This window comes from Lucilia cuprina, chromosome 4, assembly GCF_022045245.1.
Source record: "Lucilia cuprina isolate Lc7/37 chromosome 4, ASM2204524v1, whole genome shotgun sequence".
In the NCBI taxonomy this organism is placed as follows: Eukaryota; Metazoa; Arthropoda; class Insecta; order Diptera; family Calliphoridae; genus Lucilia; species Lucilia cuprina.
Window position 1 is genome coordinate 99,968,253 of NC_060952.1, and position 25,340 is coordinate 99,993,592.

A 25,340-nucleotide genomic window follows, 5' to 3' on the forward strand; every position below is an offset into this window, starting at 1 on the left:
TTGTCTATTTGAAATACAAATAAATTTTATTACATGTTCTGGTCATTACAAATAATAAACTAAATACTGCGAACACCAATTTCTAAACATATTGATATACACTGAAAAAACACATTGGGTCTGTAATAGAATTTTAAATGAAACTTTCACAAGCAAGAAATTTTAAAATACCCAAACAAATATTTTGTTTAATTCATTAATTTAAATGTCATTTATTCTAATTTTTTATATATTTAAAATTTTTATTAACTTTTTCCAGGTGTACTTACGAAAATTTACTCAAATGTATAGTTTATTACATGCATACTCACATATGCATATCTGTATTTGTTTTTTGTTATTACCACAAAAAATATACAAACATTAATTTTCTATTTTTATTAAACTTTATTTTAAGAATTATTTTATTTTCAGTTGAGGTTGTTGTACGATTATTTTTTGTTATTTATCGTTTGAACGCAAGTAGCCTTGTTTCGTTTTTTGTATTAGTCTATTTATTTAACCAATATTTTACTTGGCTAACTAAGTTAATGAATGAATGAGTAAATGAATGGTTTTACTAATGAACATTTTATAATAACCATATGTATTGTGTGTATGTTTCTATGTTTGTTTTTCTACAACTAAAATATTTTGCAAATTAGACACAAGTATGCAAAAGTAACAACACCAACTATTTTGTAAGAAGAAATGTTAATTTTATATAAAACTCACCTTAATTGCCAAAAATAACCACAATATTTATTTATTTCTACTTACATTCATTAGGTATTTTAGTATATAATTCGAGATTTTATGTTTTTATAAAGAAAGACATAATCATTATAAGCATAACATATGAACTTAAAAGAACAAATAAAAAATAAGTTTAAGTAAGTAAAAATAATTAAAATTTTGTCAAAAGATAAACAACACATGTGAAATATTATAAAAATATACTATGTGAATAAAACATGAATAGATCTACAACAGAACTAAACAGAACTTAAACAGAACTAGAATAGAACTATAACAGAACTAGCGCAGAACTAGAACAGAACTATAACAGCACTATAACAGAACTAGAACAGAACTAGAACAGAACTAGAACAGAACTAGAACAGAACTAGAACAGAACTAGAACAGAACTAGAACAGAACTAGAACAGAACTAGAACAGAACTAGAACAGAACTAGAACAGAACTAGAACAGAACTAGAACAGAACTAGAACAGAACTAGAACAGAACTAGAACAGAACTAGAACAGAACTAGAACAGAACTAGAAGAGAACTAGAACAGAACTACAACAGAACTAGAACAGAACTAGAACAGAACTAGAACAGAACTACAACAGAACTAGAACAGAACTAGAACAGAACTAGAACTAAACTAGATCTGATTTAGAGCTAAACTAGAACTGAACCTGTCCTCTTTCAATTAAATCTCTTTATATGTATATATTTTTTTTAATAGTGACAAATTATACACATTTCATAACTACCAAAAATTATTCTAATTCTTTAATAAATTTAAATTTTATCTACGTATACTAATAAATTCTTGTTAAAAATGATCTTAAAAAACTCCCACAACCTTTAATTTTAATAGTTAACATATATTTTGCAAACCCCAGCAAAATTTGTTAAAATAAATTGCAAGAAATATATTCGTATGTAAACTAAGAATATTGTAAAAGGCTATGTTGAAAAAATTATCCCTATGGGAATCTATAGCTGGTTGTGATTCTTGTTTGACCTCAATCTCAATGCAATGGGAAAAACAAGAACAAAACATTTGTTGGGTAGAGTTTTTATAATATTAAACTACCTTAGTGTTCAATTTATGCAATTTATTATAAATTGTTCATATAAAAAATCCCAACAAAAAATAGCATTGATACATTTTTATCGCCAACATATTCTCCAATGTCCAATTCATTTAGCACTTCTATGCACCAACTGCAAACAGATACCAGCACTCTCTCTCTTTCATTCTCAATAACACATGGTTACACATATATTCGATGTATGTATGTACAATGTACATACATATATGTATATAAGGCATAAACTGTATTTTGTAATAAAAGTTCACTTGTTTTTCATATAAAATAAATAAACTATTGAAAGTTTTTAAAAAATTTCGGCTGTTACAAATACATAAGAATGTATCTAATAATATGTATGTACAGCAAATACTCTACCAACACTTGTAAATACTTTCTATACATTATTACAAACATTAGTATATGAAATAACATGAAGTCTTTTGTAAAGTGCATGAAGGTAAAGTTAAGTATTAACGAATTCATTGGTTACTAAGGGGCGTTACTAATTTATCTGCTATTGTTTATTATCGCCCTTTGCTTTAGCACAGACTGTATATTTCATTACATTTTATGTATCTACACCACTGTATAGGAAAGAAACGAATACTTATAATGTATTAAAAATGATATATATGCAATTATATCAAGTGAGAAGTTGACGATTACCATTTTTAAGCCTGCAGGGTATACAACAGTTAAAACGCTCTTATTTAGAGGCATAGTTTAGTTGCTTTTATAATGGTTGCTTGTGAAATAATATTTTGTGGCAATTTATTTTTTTGGTTAAACAAAATATTTGAAAATTTTCTCAACCATAAAATAATTGGCGATTTTTTTTTTAATATCTCACAACATTTAAACCAAGTCAAATCAAAAAACAAAAACCTAAATGAATACTATTATACATCCATGTATTCAATTTGTATGTGTGTGTTTTTGCATTGTATATATTACAATAACAAATATAACAAATTTGAAAATTCAATATTTTAACATGAACAAAAACAATTGATTTGAGCAATAAATACAAGAGTGTACTCGACAGAATATTTATAATAGAGATCTACTTAAAATACAAATCACTTTAATGAATAGAATTGAACACTCTCGAATACTTTTTTTTATTAAAACTGCTCTTTTTAGGAATTAGATCCATACTTTATATTGTACTTTTATATATATAAAATGACAGTTCCAATATTTTAAACATACAAATCCAAATGTATATTAATGCTACAATGAGCCCCAACTATAAGTGATTTTCTTTTTGCTCATGCTTCAAGAAAGACCGAACAAGTAAAGTAATGTAGTCCACAAGACTTCGTGTACAACCTTTAGTATTTTTATTGAAATAGTTGTAGTACTATAACTATTTCACTGTTACTTTATTGTAGTATTTCACCGACACATGAAAAGGTGGTGTACAGATGTGAACATTTATGCATTTTATGTTTGCATGTATGTATAATTTCTATGATAATAAAACAGATGTTTTTTTAGTTTGTTTTTCAAATCATATCGATGGTGATGATGAAAATATCGAAAAACTAAAAAAATAGGAAAAAGTACTCACAACAATTTGCCACAGTTTAGCAGTGGCAATATAATTAAAAAAACCTTTTTTCCGAAATACAAAAGATATAAATTAGTTTTTGCAATATACATATGTACATATATAAAATAAATAGAAAAATTTACACTTGATGCGAATGAATTTTGAAGTACCCTAAAGGCGAATTAACAGCCACAGTTTAACAAAAATTTTGAACAGAACAAATGAACAATATTGAGAGCATACTTTCGATGGAATAAAATTTTACAATTTCAAAGAAAATAACTCGTGTTTTTGTAAAACAAAAAAATATTATTGAAATACATATACAGTTAAGCCTTTAATCAATATTTTTGATGTTGAAAGTTTTTGAAGATTGTATGTGGGGTATAGTTAGGACTGCATTTATATTGTATAGCTAGTGAAATCCTTTCCTTGGAATGAATAACATAATCTAGACCGCGGGAACTGGTGGCCCACATACTTGAGTTTTAGACTTTATATTGTGCGGTTATTGGAGAGGTCCATTTGTGATGGCTGTATTTTAAGAGAATGTTGGCAAAGTGTATATCCTTCAGAGAAGTAAATTTGGGACAAAGCGATGAAAATGAATTGGTGTCACATATACCTAGAGAAAGAGTGTATCAAAGGAATATGAAGTGTGATGGGTTTAATAGTGATGGAAGTAATGTATCTTCTGCAAGTGAAACCATTGAATTTTCCCTCTTTGTCTAGTTAAATTTCAGTTTTTTCTCCGTCAGTAATACAAGATTCGTATTTATTTAATAGATTTCGTAATACAATTAAATATAAATTTTCTTTTTATAAAATTCAACGTTCAACTAATATAAAATATCAAATCAAATATGCCTTCCAACTAACTGTAGTAGAGAAATCATAACAAATTAAGAACAAAAATAAAATAAATATTTTAAACCAAATAGAAAAATATGTGAAATATTCAATACTATTAAAACATAAATAAATATTAACATTGATAGATTTGAATATAAAGCAATGATTTTCACACTCAACTATTAAATTCATGAAATATGTCACACCCAAATTATTTTAAAAATATATTTCTTTAATATTTTATATTTTTTAACAGAATATCATTCATGTTAGTAATATTATTATATTTAATCTAGGTACTTGTAATTACTTATACCGAACCAGCTTAAGTTTTGATTTGTTTATTTGTTTAAGAAGACATTTTCCACAATCCCAATATTCTTTTTATAATGCCACCTAATACCTGTATTGTTTATGTTAAAATTGTATCTTTTATATTAAAATAAAGAGAAAAAAACTTTATTTTATTTTTAAAATCATCTCTTCTACGTAAGTGTCATGTTGTTTATCTTAGACAAACATTCTATTCTAAAGCATTACTATTCGATTTGTTTCCTTTATTTATTCATTGCTTTCCTTTTGTAAATGTATTTTTTCTTACAAGCTTTCTATGTAAAGTTGTGTGAAAAAATAGTATTATTTGTCCTAAGTACTATGAAATCGTTACTTAAATACTACAAACAAACACATACACATGTAGTTTTGCAGCATTCAAAGTTTGACACACAGAAATATTAAGAAACGTAACTAAATGTTGCTATTTACTTAGTCGTGTTTTCTTTTTTTTATTGTTGTACATTCCTAAGGATACTTTTTTAACATCTTTTCTAAGAATAAATGAATCCTAAGGAATCTGAGTTTTTTTTTTTTTTGCTTTTGTGATTTCTAAGTAAAACGAATTTCTAAAGCTGCATCAACACTACAAGTTGCAACAACACTACTTTGTTATTGTACTATTTTACTAATGCATTTATTTTAAGTTTTCTCTTAATATTTTGTGTGTGTGTGCTTCTTTCTTCAAGGGATTTAACCAAAAACGTCAGCAGTTTCTTTATTTTATTCCCTTTACTGATTTCTATATCTAGTATTTAGTTAGTTTTTTCCACTCCTCACTTGACATGGATTTTTTAAAAGATATTTTCATTGGTAGTAATTGAAAATAAGAGCAGACAACCAAACACATTAAGTATCAAAACTGTTTGGCGCTTAAAAAAAAAAAAACAAAAAAGTCCACACAATAATATGAGTTTGAAGAAGAAATATGTATTAAATAAAAAATTCTTCCAAAATATATAGAACATAATATGAAAAAAAAAACCAAACTTTGTGCAATTGTTGTCGTTGTCTAGAGCAACAGAATTATTGCATGTGCTGATTTAGAGACCAAACTGTACACTGCCTCTACTCACCGAACAAGAAGTCTAAAATGTAAAATGTTAAGAACCAGAGCAAGAGCTTAGTGTTTTTCTCACAAAACACAAAAAACACAAAATGAGAAAACAACATGCTGTTGCCCTGTTAAGCTCCTAGTATTGTAGCAATCTCGTTGGCAGCAATAGCAACAGCTGCTAATGAACGTATAGATCTACACCACAATAAAAACATAAGTTAAAAGCAGTCAGCCGACAAAGGAAGTCATATTCATTGATTTCAGTTCTTGCTAAGAGCAAAATGTTAGGAAATCTGAATTGGTGATCATTCTTAGAAAATTTTGAACCCATTTAATATATTACGGATTTTTAAGATTTTCAAGTTTGAAATTTCCTAAAGCTCTCTGCAGAATTATTGAATGTATTTTTATAAAAGCGGTCTTCGAAATAATTTTTTAGTAACACACGTTTTATTTTAAATATATTATTTAATTTAACTAATTCTTTTAAAGTGTTATGTTTGTCCCTTTATATGCTTCCCAAACTTAAAAATAGAAAAATGTTCTATACATAATTTTTAAAGCAGGCTTATTCCACTCCATTCCTTCTTTTCACGGTAGATGTGAGTGTGTATAACATTAAAGGAACCGGTTAAATATGTATATATCAACTGTACGTCTATATTAAACTTCTAACATATATGTATATCAAATATTTTACATACGAGGGTAACAATATCTAGAACTGAACTAGAACTGGACTAAAACTGAGCTTGAGCTGAAGTAGAACTGAACTAGAACTGAACTAGAATTGAACTGGAACTAAACTAGAACTGAACTAGAATTGAACTAGAATTGAACTAGAATTGAACTAGAATTGAACTAGAACTGAACTAGAACTGAACTTAACTAGAACTAAACTTTTACCTCTAAAGCAACCCTCGCAATATAAATACATGGTGTGTGTATATGTTTTGTATTAAAACTGTACCAAAGTTGTGGCTGACTTCTTTTTTCGTTTTTGCTTTATTTTTTTTGTCAATTATTTTTGCAATCGATTGCAGATTTTGATTTCTAGTTATTTTCATTGTTCTGCCAACCGACTAAACCAACCATAGAATGGCTGGTTACAAAATGTTCATGATATTTTTTGAAGCTGAAAAAATATAAATTCGATTTTGTTTAATTTTTTTTTAATTTTTGTTTGTAGTTAGTTGTTTTGTTTCCTTTATTGCAACTTTCATTACATTCTGGGTTACTCAACTTTAACAACAATTAGTGTCGTTTAGCAGTTACAAATGACTTTTGTAATTACAAGTTTATGTTGTTTTTTTTCTATTTTTTTTTTACTATTTTTGTTCTATTTATTTGTTAAAGAGTTTTTTTTGTGCAGCCAGTTTGAAATTGCAAGTCCTTTTTAAAATGTGTAGGTGTTTAATATTTATTTTGTAGCTTTGACAGGTATGGAGGTTATATTTTTTTGTTTTAAACAAAATAGTAATTTATGGTTTTGTAATTTTCTGGACAGAAGTTAGAAAGTGAAACTAAGGAAAATTGCTACTAATATGCAGTTGGTATTGTTATAAAAATATTTATGTGAAATATGCATACATAGTAATAGTGAGATAGTGCTTTCTTACAATATATATTGCTGTCACATATGTATGAAAAAATGTTTCAAAAGTGAATAATTAAACACGTTTTTGAAGCCAAGTATATTTAATTGTTTTTTATTTTATTTATCTAAATATATATATATAAATACTAGCATTCCTTACTAATAGTTTTACTTGTAGTTGTTTTGTATTTAATACAAACTTAATCCCCTTACTTATTAATTGAAAAATAATAAAATTCCATTCATTATTATAATGAATAAAATATTTATTACATGTATAAGTGTCCGCCTATATGTACGACAATTTTTTTAATTAAACGTTTTTGCTTGTGATTTTTTTTCTGACCAAATCTATCATGACTCAACACTTGCTTAAAACAGCCTTACATTAATTTATATGTACATATCCCTCTCTATAACATTGACATCATAAATTATGTGAACTGTTTGCAAAATTTTTTTATACAATCTTTTTATTCCAACATGGAAATTTTTCTTAAATCTGAGTTTTTTTTTAATAAGTGAGTAATAAGTAATTAAATTTATTTAATGCATATTTATTTTATTTAAAATACCAGTTATTTTCATTTAAATTATTCCATTGAAATTTCCGTTAAATTGTAAAAGGTTAATAAAGTGTCTATCTACTACGTAGGTTAGGGGCAGCAAGTTTATGTTCGGAATTTTTTAATCCTTTGGACTTTTTTATACTTTGTTTGTAATTAATAGTTAAAATAGAATTTTTCTATTTTTGCAGTGTTAACATTAAAATTTCATTAGCGTATTAAAATAGAATCTAGCAATAAGACGATCCCATGATGGAAATCATAATATGTTTATGATATAGTCTACCGACTAGTGAAATAACTAATTTATGGTAAAGTCTATTGTTATTGGCTAGACTATGGTCTTATCAATAGACCAGAAATGTTCTAATTTATTAACTAGTCTATTGACTAAATTATGGATTAGTTTATGAATTAATCTTTCGACTAGTCGTTGGTCTTTTCTATTAACTGTAGGTTTGTCTATTGATGCGACTATAGACTAAAATATGAACTAATGTATTAACTAGTCTATGGTCTAATTTATGGACTTGCCTATTTCTATTCTATGACTATTCGATAAATACGTCTATTGTTGTCTAGTCTTTAGACCATAATATTGTCCTTTTTTAGACTAGTCTATTGTTTAGCATTATAGGCTAGTCTATGGATTAGCGTTTGATTAAAAAGTATTTCCACAAGATATATTTAGTGTGGGTGTGGTGTATCGAAATTGTGGACTAGTAGATATAGTAGATATATGTAGTAGATACATTATTAAGGCCCATCTAATCTAGTCTATCTATAATTTTTTTTTTATTTTAACACTACCATATATTATCCCACCAAGTTAGATTTCACTGTTAAATTATTTAAATTAAAATAGCACGTTAAGAGATTTCCACCTCATTTTCCTTCATATTTTGTTTATAGAATTGTTGTGGTTTTATAGTATTTGATAATTAAATATGACATTTAATCACAACACGATTTAAACAAACAAATAAAAACAAAGTGGATAATGATTAATTACTAAAACATTATACACACATAAAATGTACCTTTGAACTATATTTTACGCATTTAAATAAAGTATCCACTTAAATTTAATATTTATTTAATAATTGTAATGACCCCATTTCACCTATTTGTTTGCTTTTTTGTTTTTTATGTATTGTCTATTTGTTATTTTACTTTATTTCATTTAAGTAAGCTTGATTAATTAATTATTATGGAAATATTTACAAAAAAATATATATTTTAGTATCACAAATAATTCAATGCCAAGTTAAACTAGCTTTAATCTAACTCATTCATTAACTAGCTGAAATTAAGTGACTAACAACTATTTGTTAGGTTCATGCAGTGAAATGCATTCAATGCTTCTAAAAATTCCAAATATAAATTTTCTACATAATAATATCAAAATCTCATTAAATGCAATTAGTAAGTTTATATATATTATCTACATATACATTTATGAAATTGTATTTACTCATTTGTTTATTTTTGTGTATATACATATATGTATGTAGATATGTAAATAAATATGACTAAATGAATGAATGTTTAATTTACATTAATTACCCATTCGATTAAGCTGTGAACTTGTACATACGTACATACACATATATGTATATATATGTATGTACGTATGTTTACATGCCCCGGTATATACACATGTACATAAATATATATGGGTGCATGAAGAATTTGTAGTCGTAGGAAAATTTTAACAATTACAAAACTCTCCTGCCATAGATACAACTAATAAAATAAAGATGCATGCTTTATAGTTACACCATTTCCGGTTTGTTTCTAACATTTATTTAATAAAAACTTTAAGAAACTTTTATTAAAGTACATAGATTTGTATTTTTTTCTTTACAGGTAAGGCCAACAAATAATTAATGCTTAAACAGGTAAATTTTCATATGTATGTGTTATATATTAAAAGCCCTGAAAAAAACAACTACCGGAAAAAAAGAAGACAATGGCTCTTACATATTACGGATGCTTGTTTTCTCCATTTCTGATTTTTAAATATAGTTCATTTGTTTTGGAAACAGTTTAAATACGATTTAGTTTGTGGGGAACATCACATACATACATACATACATACATACATACATGCAAATTTCATAGATATTCAATTACTTATACTCAATTTAAAATGTATGTATATGAATGTATATCTACTATAACCATTAACGTTTTCATCATCAATCTTTTGACATCGAATAAATGACTTGAAATAAATTTCAATATTAATTAGAATAAATACGTTATAGAACAATTTAATTCCAATTTAAAACACTCGCCCCCCCCAACTCCCCGTAAATAGAGGGTTCAAGTTCTAAACACCTTAAAAATTAAATACATAGATACATACATGCATACATATATATATTATATTATATATATAAATATATATATATATATATATATATATATATATATATATATATATATATATATAATATATATATATATATATAATATTAATATATATATATATATATAATATATATATATATATATATATATAATTATATATATATATATATATATATATATATATATATATATATATAATATATATATATATATATATAATATTATATATAATATATATATAATATAATATATATATATATATATATATATGTAAGAAATTAAAGCAACAACTTTAAATACTATTTAACAAGTACTAAATAAACCATTAAAAAGTTTCTATTGGCTTTAAAAAAACCTAACAATTCTTTTTTTAAATGTGTTTTTTGTTTCGTTATTTTATTGCTTATTTAATCTTTTGTTTTAAGTTTAAGTTTTATTTATATTTCATAAACCATAATTAAAATCCATTACCAAATTTAACACACATTTTCTAATAATAAATTTTAAAGCTTGTATCCAGCGGTAGAAGCTTAATTTCGTGTAATAAAATTTATTATTATTTTTTTATTTTACAATCAAGTGAATAATGAGTCGCTAATTTAAAAAGAAAAAAAAAAACACAACTCCAACAAATTTACAAACAATATAATGAAATTAAATACATTAGCGTTGCTTTGGAAAATGACCTTAAAGAATTTTTAACGTAAATATTAAAAATTAAATACAGCATGAAAAAAGTACCAAATACAAAACACACAAGTTGTAAATAAAACTACTCAGGCTATAAATTACACTTGAAAAAAAGGGTCTTCAGACAGAAAAAGATTTCGAAAAGTAATATGAAAATAAACAAACTGATTTTATGATTAGGTTTGATTAAACCTTTTTTTGTAATTAAAATTTGAGTTAATTTATTCAATGCTGTGAGACTGTTTTAAATAAACAATTTGGTATATTATATGTATATTTTTTCATATTAATTATGAGCAAAGTTTACATTTAACAGGCTTAAAAGTTGGCTTTATTACCTTTACATACATTGAGGTTTAATGAAATAAGTGACAATAACAGCTTTTAATGACGTCTTACAATTCTTACCTGTAAATAGAAAAAAGTAGAAAAATATAGTTAATTATAATACTAATTTTCAAAAAGCGTCATATAATTTTTTCACTTTTTGATCTATTTTATTTTTCAAAGTGGTATGGTATGCCCAAATAATAAACATTTTAACTTTTTTCCCCAGTGTAAAATACATTTAGCTTACTAGCGAGTTAAAAAGTACCCCCAATTACAACAGACACTACAATTTGTCATGTAATAGTTACTAGTTATTTCACTATCAGACTATATGATACTCATTCATAGAAAAACAGCAACAACTACATATTTGGATGGTGCACTTAAAGACGACAACAAAATGACAAATTACAAGAAGATGAAGAAAATACTACGAGATTTTTTTTTTTTAATTTTAATATAAAAACATTTTATTCGGTCTAGGTTTAAATTTGTTGTTGATAATATGTGTGTACGTTTTTTATTTATTTGCAATATTTAATTACTTTGCACTTTTTGGTAATTGCTCTCATGTTTTTTTTTACCATATTTTTATACCCTACACAAAGCTGTAGTCACTCTATGCTTTTGTAACGCCCAAAACTATGATTCCATTTTCAGAGTCAAATAAATAATATATGTTCCTAATGAAGTCCATAAAAAGTTCCATATACCAATCGATAGAATACAACATGGACTTCATAGTTTATTAATTGGAAAGTAATGTATAAACTAGTCTTTCGTTGACCATGAACTTGTCAGTAAATTAGTTCATACAATATTCAATGGCTAGTTCATAGAGTAGTCATAGACCAGTACACATATTATCCAAAGACTAGATCCTAGACCATTCAATAGACAACTAATTATAAACTAGCATACACTAGTCCATAGATAGTTATATATAATTGTCCATAGAGCAATAAATAAAATAGTTTAGTATATAGTAAAGTCCATTGAGTACTCCATACATCAACCAATAGAAACTACGAGAAAGTATATCTAAGAAAATATGGTTTCAAAGCTTAAATAAGTTGATTGTGCAATAATTTTTCTCTTTTAAAAAATTACGGATTCATATTTAAAAATACGTGAGAATTTGCATCTAAACATATAAGCTGCCTTCAGAAAATTATTATATATTCATAATTCAGTTTTATCTGAACTGTCAAATCAAACATCAAATTAATACTAATAGTTTAACAAATATGGTGACTCCATGGGTCACATGATAGTATTAAAATATATCATTCTATAATTGATTTAAGTTCCCATTAATGATATTATTTATTCCATGAATACATTCTTATTCTCATAAAAAATCTAAACTGTGATTAAATTCGATATAAATAAGTTCTCGACTATACATTCGCCATTCCCGACTATACATTCTTACATATATTTTGCTATTTTTTATTTTTGTTGGTGCTATTAACCACTCTACTACTTCAGTTTAGAATTGTTGTAATTTGAATGGCTTTTTAATATCTTTAGCTGCTTATTACATTTGGACTCTGTAAATGTTTTTCCTCCTAGTTAAAGTTGTTCTTTAAATACTTTTTTATGGTTACCATTCGAACTTTCCGTTCACAAGCAAAAAACACACATACATAAATATGTATGTCATATGTTTGAAAAAAAAACTACTAAAATTTTAGTTTAGTTTTTAATTATTATTTTGTTATTTTTTTATTTTTTCCTTGAATCTATTGTGCAAAGTTCATTTCTTCTTCTTCTTCTTCTGAGTTTTTGATATTTGTTTTTACTAAATTTATAAAACCGTTTTAATTTGCTACAAAATCTTATAAGAAGTTTTAAATAATTCTCTACTTTATACTCTGACTCACTCACCAACCGACGGACAAATTCACACAGTCTCTTGTTCACTTCACGCCACAACATTTGATGGCTCATCATTTTTAATTTTCAATTTAAAGAAGAATCTGTTTTTTCAGCGCTTTTTAAGTTTAGTTTGCTTCAGTTCAGTTCTTCTTTTTTTATTTCTTTATAAACATGTTTTCAATGTCTTTGTGGTAAATTTTAGCTGTTTTTTTTTCTTGGTTGTTATTATTGCTCTCTACTACTTCTTCTAGGTTTTAGCCATAATGACTTGTTGTTTTTTATGTTCTTTAATGCTGTTCTTTTTTGCTTCTATAAGTTTTTTCTATATGTAAGTGGTAATTCACACAAAGTTTAATGAATTTTTAAAGTTAATACTTATGAGTCAGTTGATTTTTTTAGCTTGTATATTTTTTTCTAGTTGAAAATGTTTTTTAGCGTTTTTCGTTTTAATAGCAGTGTGCAGTAACCATAATGAGCTTTTTTACTTGGATTTCTTTTAATATAAAGATTCAGGTGGTTATTAAATAGAAAAAATTATGGTTTAAAAAAAATTAATGTTTTATTTTTCAATGGTGTTTCCCCAGTTAAAAAAATATGTATATATAAAATCTATTCTTACTTATAAAAGACCTTGATAACTGAGTTAATCGTTCACATACAAAAAAAAAAAAAACAAATTAAGTAAAGGATTTTTAAAGAAATGTTTTTATAATTCTAGAGAATTTGGTATTAAAATAAAGTTTTTATTAAAGAAAATCTGTAATCATAACCATTACAAGTTTTTGGTTAATTTATATTAAAGATAACAATAAAAAAACAAATTTTCGAGAATATTCCAAGAATTCGTTTCCTGGTTTTGTTTGAAATTTTTAAAATGTAAAAAAATTTAACATACCTTTTTTTTGCATTTAATGGGGGTTTCGAATGAATTATTTTTTTTTTTTTTATAATTTTTCCTTTTAAATTTTAGACTCAACCCTTGCTTAAAACTTATTTCTTCATATCAGTTTAAGAGAAAAAATTGATTTTAAATAACATTATTTATTTATGAAGATAAATAAAACAACTTTTTTTGCAAATCATTATTTATTAAGAAATCAGCAAATAAAATCATAAATTCTTAGGAAAAAATCTTAAACACACATTAAATTAAAAAAAAAACCTCAAACGAATCCCTACAGTTTTAAAGGTAAAGATAACCAGATAAATGTAGACAATTAGCTTTGTAAAATAATTTATAGAGTATCCAATGGTTATCTTTGTATTAAATTTGTATATTTCTTTATCTTCATTCGAAATATTACTTTGTAGTTGTTAAGTATACGTTTACGACTATTTAGTTCCATGAACTAGTGGGTATTTAAATAAATAAATACTTGTATGTGTATATCAGTACATAGCCGAGTTCATCAACATGCATTAAATCATATTAAAAAGTATAGCAAACAAGTTAATACCCCACTCTTTTGAGGGATAATGAAATCAAACATAAAAGCCAACTAGATAAGGGCCTTGTGGTTTAATTTTTTTTCAGGAAGCAACCTAACAAACAGGTTTCACAAAAACACCCATACATACCCATAAACAAATAAATACAAAAAAGAAACAAAAATGTTTCCCTTTAAAATGTAAAATTTACATCTATACCTATTTTACTTTTTTATAGATTATAAAGTTTTTTATATTTCTTTTCAAATTTAGCTCTATTTTAAGCTTTTTTATATTCAAAACATAAATCATGACGAACATATTATTAATTTTTTATTTTATTTAATTTGTTTCGGTTGTTGTTGTTGTTGTTGTTGTTTTTTTTTGTCTTTTTTTGCCTAATAAATTCATATTGTATACAAATCAGTAACTAAAGAAAGAATGAAAAAACATATGACCATTGTTGGGTCGTTTTGCTGCTTTATATTTTTTGCAAAATATATCCCTTTTTAAATATGCTACAAATATTTGCAAATACAAATTTCCGAACTTTACTTATGTTTTTTTTATATGTATAAAAATCTTCTGAATATCCGGTTGGGGTTAACACATGTACACACACAGTAACTCTCATATTTTGGCATAAAAGAACGTTTATAACCTCAGCATGAATCCCTTAACAAATTTGTTTTTTATTAATAATCAATAAAAAATATTTGTGTAAATAATAATACAACAACTAAATGCCCCTTAAATATACCTATAGAAAAATATAGCCAACAAAATGGTTTTTATGAATAAAATTTATTCTGTTAAAAAGTGAAAAAGAAAAATATTGTATTTATTTTTATATTATTTAAAGGATATTAATACAAAACTGATTTAGCATTTATGAATTTGTATTAATAAGGGAAATTTAAATGTTTATTTATATAGAAGTGTAGTTTGATGTTAAAATCTTGACGGAATTATTGAAATTTAAATTCATGTATAATAATTTGGTTAAAAAAAGCTTAACGCGATTGCTATGGATATTAAAAATTAGGAAATATTTGGAAAACTAATTGGTTAATTTGACTACAAGTGAGGGTAGATATTTTCGGAAATATTCCTCGATAATTCTCGAAAAATTACATTGAAGAAATTATAAACAAATTGACACTTCTCATAAATACGAGATAATTATCTACGTGATATTTTATCCATAATAGTTCTATATATCTTTGATAAGAAATCAAGCGCTATTTTAGACCTAATTGAATAAAAAAACTAAATTTAAATTATTTCCTTAAAATATCTTAAATATTTACCCTCATATTTATAAATGCTTAATAAACTTATTGATGGTTTATGGTAGAAATTTTGTTCGGATTATGTGTGTAACACATATTCCGAAAATAATACATTAATATCTTTTTAAATACGAGTATTAATGTTTGCATTTTAAATATCATTTTGCCTGTCATACTTAAATATTTCCATCTTAAATCTCGTTGAAACATAGCAACCTTGAAAACGTTCAGAATTATTGCGTACAAAAAAGAAAATTTAAATTATAGAAATGTCAATAATATTTACAATAAATTTACATTTTCATTTCTTATTTAGACCCCATTGGCAATGACAATCACACTAACACCAACACAAACAGTCAGTTTTATATTTTCACTCCATTTTGATTCAAACAGGCGGGTGTGGGTTAGAAATGGTTTTGATTACATTTCCGTAGCACAAATAAACAAGTCGAGAGTTATTGCAAAAATCACCAATATAGCAAAAATGACAACAAATAAAAAAATAAACAAAAGACTAGTGCGCAAAGATACTGCAACATGTGGCAGTGCTGACTTTTGGTTGACCTTTTCGATTAGAGATATATTATTAGTTTTTTTAGATATAGGTAAAAAATTTGTTTTTACCTATATCTAAAAATGGAACTATAAAATTTTAATAATACAGTGGACTTTACGAAATCAGTTTATACGATGATCGTATCATTAACATATTACGAACGCATTAAAGTAACTAAAATACCTGTAATTTGTGAAATGGTTTAAAAAAGCATGAAACAAAAAAGTTGTAGCATAAAAAATACGAAGTCCCCAGCATCAACTTTTACAACAACAGCAGCCTTCACAAATATTCAAAGCTTCAGGGTCGTAGAAAAAATGTATACAATTCTAAATGGGAGTAAGAAATAGTTTCCTATTATTACACATATACATACATATAAACATACATACACATACATATATATGTATGTATACATAATAATACTTTCTTCAGGCACAAAAATTGTACTCTTGATAAAACTTTTTGTTATGATGACAACCATTTCAATAAATCCTTCCAAGAAAACTGAAATTAATACATTTCATGTTGCCTTCAAAATAACAGCAACAACAGGATTTCAAACCCCCAGAGTTTAAGTGACAGAAAAAATAATGAAATGAAAATGTTTTAGACGTCTCTGACAAATAAAAATCATATAAATATTCAGAACAACATCTGTGACAGGCCATCACTGACATTGTGAATGTATTTTATTCCTTTTTTCATTTGTTATATATACATTTTTTAAAACAATATAAAAGTGTGGGTGCAAATGTGAGTCTTTTAGTGGGAATTGTCAACAACTGCATCTTAAACTAAAGAAACAAACAATTGTCAAGCAAACAACAGACAAATAATTGACGCTTGATTTATTTCTTTTTTTTTACAAATTTATGACCAAAATAAACTTTAAGCATTCCAAAAAGGGTTTAGCAGCCACAAAAAAGATGTACTAAATTTTCGATTTTAATTTAAATAAATTTAATATATTTTCTTGTATGTACCTTCAGGAATATTTGTAGATTAGAATATACCAAACGTTCAAAAATAAAATGTATACATGAATTTTAATTATTTGTTTTATAACGATCCTGCAAAAACTTTTCTCCTGTTGGCATTAAATTGTTTTTTTTAATATATTATAGTAAAATCCTTATTAACAACAACTAAGTTTTTTATACATTGCTTGTTGTTTTCTTTTTTGCATTTTAATGTTTAAAATATAATTCAAAAATAATATATAAAATTCCTGCTATTACATAACAATGGCATTGAGATCTTTCCATTGGTAAATTGCTAGTTCAGCGTTTAATACTTCATTTTGTTCATATCTTGTTTGTTTTTCTAGTTGGAGTACAAGTAGCTTAGTACTCGGTAATTGGAATTATTATTTTTTATTTTATTTACATTATTGTGTACAACAACAATCAATGCTCTAATGACACGCAATAGTTCTGTCGAGTTTCTAGTCATCATGTGTCAGTAGAAGTTTATGTCAGTGGCTTCCAAACTGTGAAAAATTGCAGATATATTTAATTATATTTATTTATCTATCTATCTATCTATCTATCTATCTATCTATCTATCTATCTATCTATCTATCTATCTATATATTTTCTATCTATCTATCTATCTATCTATCTATCTATCTATCTATCTATCTATCTATCTATCTATCTATCTATCTATCTATCTATCTATCTATCTATCTATCTATCATTCTATCTATCTATCTATCTACCTATCTATCTATCTATCTATCTATCTATCTATCTATCTATCTATCTATCTATCTATCTATCTATCTATCTATCTATCTATCTATCTATCTATCTATCTAATAAACCCAATTAAGAATTTCCGCTTTTGGTTTTTGTAAAAAAACTGTTTAAGAATCTCTGCTCTAGCAGGCACAGTGCTAGTATATAGTTGTTGGTTTTCTTGCTATCATCATTGTTGAACAGAAAAGATAAATGCTTCTAAATATCTGTTAAATATTAAATCAACACAACCTTTGGCATGAATGTATCCGTAGGAATTTATATTTTGCTTTACGTTTTAATATTTTTATTTGATCATAGTTTTCACTTATTTTTCAATTTATTTTTTCATTTTTTATTATTTTTTTATTTGCTTAGTAATAATGATGGCCTTTCCATTCACTAGAATATTTAGCATTAAGACAACAAAAACGTTAAATAACTTTAAAGCTTTTGATTTGTATATAAACTGCATTCACCAAATACGTTTAAAAATTTTCTAGTAGTCATCATTAGACAACAATCGTCATCATCACCAAATACATAGTATCGAATAAATAAAAAAACTATTTGAACTAAACTTATTCAAATGTCTTAAAAAAATAAATTTTATATTTATTTTATAGTGGGTTGTTTTTTGTTGTTTATTTTTGAAATCTTGGCCGAGAAAAAAATGCGAAAGAAGTAGAACAAGTTAAAATGAAATAATTTTATATACAATTTGTTAGTTTAAAATGCTAATGAAGTTGATTCTTTCATTCGTTTCATTCATTTATTCAACATTTTCTATTTTTTCACTTTATTACTATTATTTCTTATTCTATCTACATCACTTTTGTGTCTTCATTTCTATACTTTCATGACATCAAACATTGAACTGAATCTTTTAATTTGATTGTAAATGTTTGCATTTTGTATCTGTGTGTGTGTGTGTATTCTTGTATGTATTAAGTATTTCTGCATAGTTAACAGAGATTATGTAAATAAATTTTGTGTGAATAATTGTCCTTTTTTGTTATCAGGTTAGTAGAGAGTGAATGTGTGTGAGTAGCTTAGTGTTTATCTAAGTGGCTTATTTACACTTTCATGTTGATGATCTTGACTTTAAAATTTATTCTAATTCATTTGGCTTCTTTTCTTTTTGTCATGTTATTTTTTCTGCATAATAATTTTAGCTTATTTTTCACTCGCTGGTTCAGCCAAATGAAAAAATATAATTTGTAAATGTCAGAAAAAAAATTAATTATAATAAAATTTTTCAATTAAAAACCAAGAATTTTTACTTAATTATGGTCACAAGATGTCATTATGCAAAGGTCTTTTTTTAATTTAATTTGTTTGAACATTTTATTTGTGTTGGTTTATTATTACAAAATGTGCATTTTTATGGGGAAAATATTACACTCAAGCAAGTGTTAACATTTTTAAAGTTATTATAAGTCTTTTCTTAAAATACTTCAAAAGAAAGTTTTTATCAAACGACTCAGATTATACTGGAACATCGAGGCCTAAAAATTTAAAATAATTTTAATAATGATTTTAAGTTAATACTTCTTGTAGAATTTATTACTTGCTTTAAATATCTAACTGTCTTAATTATTTGAGCGTAAAAATATAAAACCAAGAACCCTATTCAAAATATTTCTGCACTCTTTACCGCAAAGTTCGGCATTAGAGTTTAGTCATAGGATGAAACTGAATTGAAAAATTGGCTTAGAAAAAGTATAAGTTTAGATATACATATAAGTCAATCATTTGAATCCTTTTCCTTTGTAGAAAAGCAATCTCAACAAATTTGGTTAAGTACAAAATGTCATACATTTTTATATATTTAAAAATATCAAACAAATTTTTCGTTCGTTACAATTTTCCTTATGATTTTTATAAAACTTAATAGTGAAAAAAGAACTTATATTAAAATTGTTTTTTTTTCTGAAATAAGGTACTTCCCCAATCAGACTTTTGTAAATATATGCGAATATTCCAAGAGTTTTTATCTTTACCCTTTGTTATTTGATAAATCAATGTGAAATTAAAGTTAAAATTTAATAATTTATTTATTATCTACAACAAGTACTGCTCAGTTTCTATTCGTTGCTGCTGTATTAGTTTTACATTTGTGATTTTCATTAATTTATTATTAAAAATCAATTGAAATGTTTAAAATAACTAAATTAATTTTCAATACTCATGTACGACAATATGGTTTTAATTTGTGATTGTATGTATGTTGGTAACATATACATACATAATTATGTATATGCAGAAATGTCCTTTAACACAGTTTATTGTAGTTTTTGTAATAATTTAACAAAAATTAAATGTTTTATTAAATCTGAAATGCAATGGCGGCTGCGGTAACACCAAAATGTTCTACATACTACTATATAATATACATATTTAAAAACAAACACCAACACAGAGACACATACACGCACGGATTCACATACTTATGAATTCGGGCAACACCAAACACAAATAAGTTTTTTGAAAAACCCAATAAATCAATTAAAAAATATTATAGTTTTCTTAAAAGTTTTTAGAAATAATTATCAAATAAAATTTTAAATTACTTTGAGCCTAAATGATTGTTGGGTTATTGAACATATTTGCATATGTGGGAATATATCTACAAGTATATTCATGTTTCTGTGTTTGTAAAGGGAGACTTTTTTAAGGACATACATATAGATGTTTGTGAGTGTATGCGTAATGTTGTATTAGCAATAATAGCCAGAAAGACCGCGTTATAGTAGCAGCATGTTGTAATCATGGTTGAAAATTTGCGGTAATTTAATTATTTTAATATTTATTTTTTATAATTTTTATATATTTTTCTTTTCTACACTAAAAACATTACCAAATGCATACATACTCTTGTACAATTCGAAAATTTCATACATAAATTTATACAGTCGTATGAAAATTTCATATATTCATATACAAGAATCCACTGGTCATGTATATACACTTGCGTTTAAACTCATGTATTTTATTTAAAATATATGTTTTTAAAATGGCCTTGTTTTAATTTCAACAAAAAATTTTTTTTGAATTTAAAAAAAAACTACCCCTTTGGCCAAAACCAACATAAAGTTTTCATTAATTACATAGATATGTATGTGAGCATAAACGTACATACATAAATCCATAAAAATGCACTTTGTATTATACATACAAACACTTTCATAACAGACCCACAGACAGATGTATATATTTATGAAAATAATTGATACAATAATAAATTCTATACACAGTATATATTTTGCTTGTAACTATTTGTCGGTTTATTATAAATAAGTATATCAGCACATGTGTATGATGCATTTACCTATAAACATTTGATCCAATTTAACTTGTTTAGTCATTTATTTATTTATTCATAATCATGTCGTTGCATTCCCATTATATACCCTGTAGTCCATGGTACTAGATTTACAATTAATATAGGAAACTAACTACTACTGAATGAATTGTAACTTCTTAAGATTAAAAAGAAGTTTACGATGCTAAATCTATACTAAGTAATAAATTAAATCCGTCTAAATATAAAGCTGATCTTTGACATGGAAGTTAAACATTTTATTGATTATTAAAAATTTTCAAAAATTGTATTTAAACATACAACGAAATATATGATGACCTATATAAACAGTCAGAGTGCTAATTTATTGTAATAATAGAACTTCTGGGTATATACCTCCTAACACTTGGACACTTTCATACATACACACAATTACCACCCCATCCATAGAAAACCAATATTAATGAATATTAAATATAATTAAAGCCCTAATTTTTATTGATGAATTTCAATTTATGTTTTTTTTTTCTGCAAAATTTGAAATGTTTTAAATAATTTTTTTGCATTAAAAAAACACCAATTTAATGCAAATTACACACAATCACATATTTTGCCGTTAATAAATATTCAATAAACTCACCTTGATATTTGGTTGTTTAAATGTGAATAAATTTAAATTAAATTATTTAAAAACATCATAAAACGTTCATAATTTGTTTGTTGGAGTCTGGAATTTATTTATACACATAAGCATGTAAATACATATTTATTATAAACGATATTTACTGTTGTTTAGTGTTGGATTTTTTTTAATCAATCTTTTAGTTTGGTCAATTAACAATAGAATATTTATATTCTATTACTTTTAATGAGTTGTTGTTTTGAATTAATTTAGCCATCTTATTTAAACGCTTGTTTACAGTTTGAATTGATACCGGTTTTTTTATAGAATTCGGTGTATTTTTAGATGGGGAATTCTAACACGTTTTAAACTTGAAATTAATATTATAAAATTCTTTTTAAAAGTTTTGGTTTTTAAATTTTGTAGCTGATGTAAAAGGAGAACATTTTTCACATTTGTTCAATACATATTTGTGTCGGAAGAAATGTTATACTTTCAGCAGAAAAGTCTGTCTTTTAAGAATCAGCATGATTCATAAAATATCTTCTAAGAACTATGCTACCATTTAAGTATAAGACAGTCGAATTATATGCCCCGCCGAATAGGTCTCATGAGTACATAACTTTGCTAAAAAGTCTAGTATTTTATGTAGCTTATCACTGTGCAATATCACACCCTGTGCACAAATATTACAGAAAAGTAATTAACAACAATTAAACAAATTTGTATAGGTAATTATTTTTAAACAGAAAAGTTACGTTTATAATAAAAAAAGAATAATTTTAAAAAATTTTATAAAAACAAAGTCCTAATTTACCGAGTAAAATTGTTATTGTTATTTAATTTAAATGACGTTAAACGATCTGGATTTATTAAAAAAAATAAAACAATTAATATTACTTTTAACTTTTAATTAAGATTTTTCAACAAGTTCAACGTATTGTATTTATGTGTTAGAGTTGTAACAAAGTGTTTGTATATACGGGTTAAAAAAATAAACAGTTGACATCACAGAACAATAATAAGAAACAATGGAACAGCAATAACAATAATAATGGCAACAAAAACAAACGTCAATATAAACGATAAACAAATTTAACGTTTGATACAACGAAAACAACAGGCGTTTATATGGAACAAACAATCCGGTCAACCAACCAAATAACCAAAGTGCTAGAGTATTTATTTTCAAAATATATACATACATATGTATGTACCTACTACATATGTACATAAATGTGTTCGAATTGTATGTACATATTTATAAAGTTCCATTTTTTATTGTTTCTTCTTCTTTTTTGTGCTGTTTTCATTATTAATATTTTTTTAATCGGACTCAAAACCAACAGCACAAGTAGTATTTTTGAGGCTATTAACATTTAAAGATTTTTTTTAACTTGTATATATATTTTGTTGGTTGATTGTTTGTTGTATTTCCATTTTTGAATTTATAGTCAAATATACATTCATACATGTTTTATGGAACGAAGTATGTATGTATGTACAAAAGTGTATAACAAGTATAAACCATGACCTTGAGCTCCATTTCAATGGAAGTGTAACACAATACAAATGGAAAAACTACATGTGTGTATGTATGTTTGTACGAATATGGAGAATCAAGTCATTGAAGCAGTAAATAAACCTCTTTTAATTTTTTTCATTTCAATCTTTTTTTTTTCGTTTTTGTGCTAAACAAAACAAGAAGCATTGTGAAATGTATCTGTAGCTATAAATGCATAAATTTTGTATTTGTATTGCATATGAAAAATCATATAAATATGTATATAACATTATTTGTATCTAGCTTTGTGTAGTTTAAAGTCGGTAGAAACTAAAATAAAAATAATAATCATAGAAAAATGTGATGCTGCACAATGCTAAACGCCATAACAAAATTACAAAACCAAGCAACTAACTAATACAAAGACAAAATCAATAATCATAATCAATAGTTCAGCACAAGTACTAGATAAGTGATACAAAAATAGTAGCGGCTTCCACATATTTAACACACAGTTTTACACATGTATTAGCATACCAAAAAGCATACCCAGCAGTTTTACACGATGTCAATGCATTTCGTTTAGATTATTTACAACACCGACATTATCTCGTCTATGTATAACTGACTATTCTATGGAATGTTTTATAAAGTATATATTGGCCAGTCTATTGACTAACATATGAACTAGTCAATATTCACTAGTCATTATTCACTAGTCTATCGAATGGTTTATAACCCTTTTACTAATTTACTGACAAATGTATTGACTACTCAATTGGCTAATAAAACAATGAACTATTCTATTGACTAGTCTATGGATTAATCTATAATTTTTTCTATATATTGACTAATTAAACAATAGACTATCCTATTGACTAGTCTAAGAAATGGTCTATAAATTTTTCTATTGATTTGTTTTATGGAAGTAGTCGACTATTTTATTTTATATTATACTAGATTATTATGTAGTCTTTTTTTACTTGTCTAATTTGAGACTAATTTGAGGCAGTCACCGTGAACTGCAGGGTACGGAAAACTATGCATTTATATGCAGTTTTTAAAAATGCCAAAACACAACCACGCATTGGATGCCTTCTGCTACAGTTGTGGGAATACTAAGAGCATTCAAAAGCTGGTGTTGTAAATGTCTATCTGTGTGTATATGTTTCATTATTGCGAAAGTACAAAATTCTATTACAAAACATTTAAAATTAATGAGAAACAAGTTCGGCTTTTTTTGTTTTGTGTTTATGCATTATATCGTCTATGTATTTTTAATTTTGGGGTCAATAATTATGTAAATAAGCTTATTGTTAATTTTCATTGTTGCATCGACGTTAATGGCCGCATTACGAAAATTTTACATTTCGTTGCAGTTATTAGAGAAATGCATTGACTTTGGATTGCATATTATAAAATTGTTTTATAATAGTTTAGTACTCTTCTCTGCACAATGTGTTTTATTTGTTACTAAAAACTAAATTTGTTGGTCATTTAAAATAGAGATTTAATAATTTCATATTATGAATAATTTGTTACTATAATAGAGTTTTATATATAAATTTGTTAAATTGTTAGAAAATAAAGATATTTAATTGTTGAAAATTGTTGAAAAAATATTAAGGATTTAATAAAATAAGTTTTTAAAATTAAATCTGAACTAAACATAAAATTATGACATTTGGAAAATTAGTTTCCAGCATTTCAGCAAAGCAAAGGTTCTGGGTATTGCTGGAGTAAACAACGAAAAATATTTGTAAATGGGCAATTATTTAATATTATTTTAGAAACTTTTATTTAAAAAAAATTAAAAATATTTTGCTTATTCCAGACTATTAGTA

The 25,340-nt window shown here is 25.3% G+C and overlaps 1 protein-coding gene across 3 annotated transcripts in view; it reads right to left on the reverse strand.

The window, feature by feature from the left end:
* Window positions 1-25,340, reverse strand: part of LOC111690216 (ABC transporter G family member 23) — an 88,414-nt gene that overhangs the window by 61,709 nt on the left and 1,365 nt on the right. Inside the window, exon 1 of one of the 3 annotated variants that reach the window (XM_046950131.1) lies at window positions 22,011-22,097. The exons of the other annotated variants lie outside the window; for them this stretch is intronic. The gene's annotated coding sequence lies outside the window, so the exon portion shown is untranslated. Of the gene's footprint in view, window positions 1-22,010; window positions 22,098-25,340 lie in introns of those variants that run through there. 3 annotated transcript variants of the gene reach the window in all.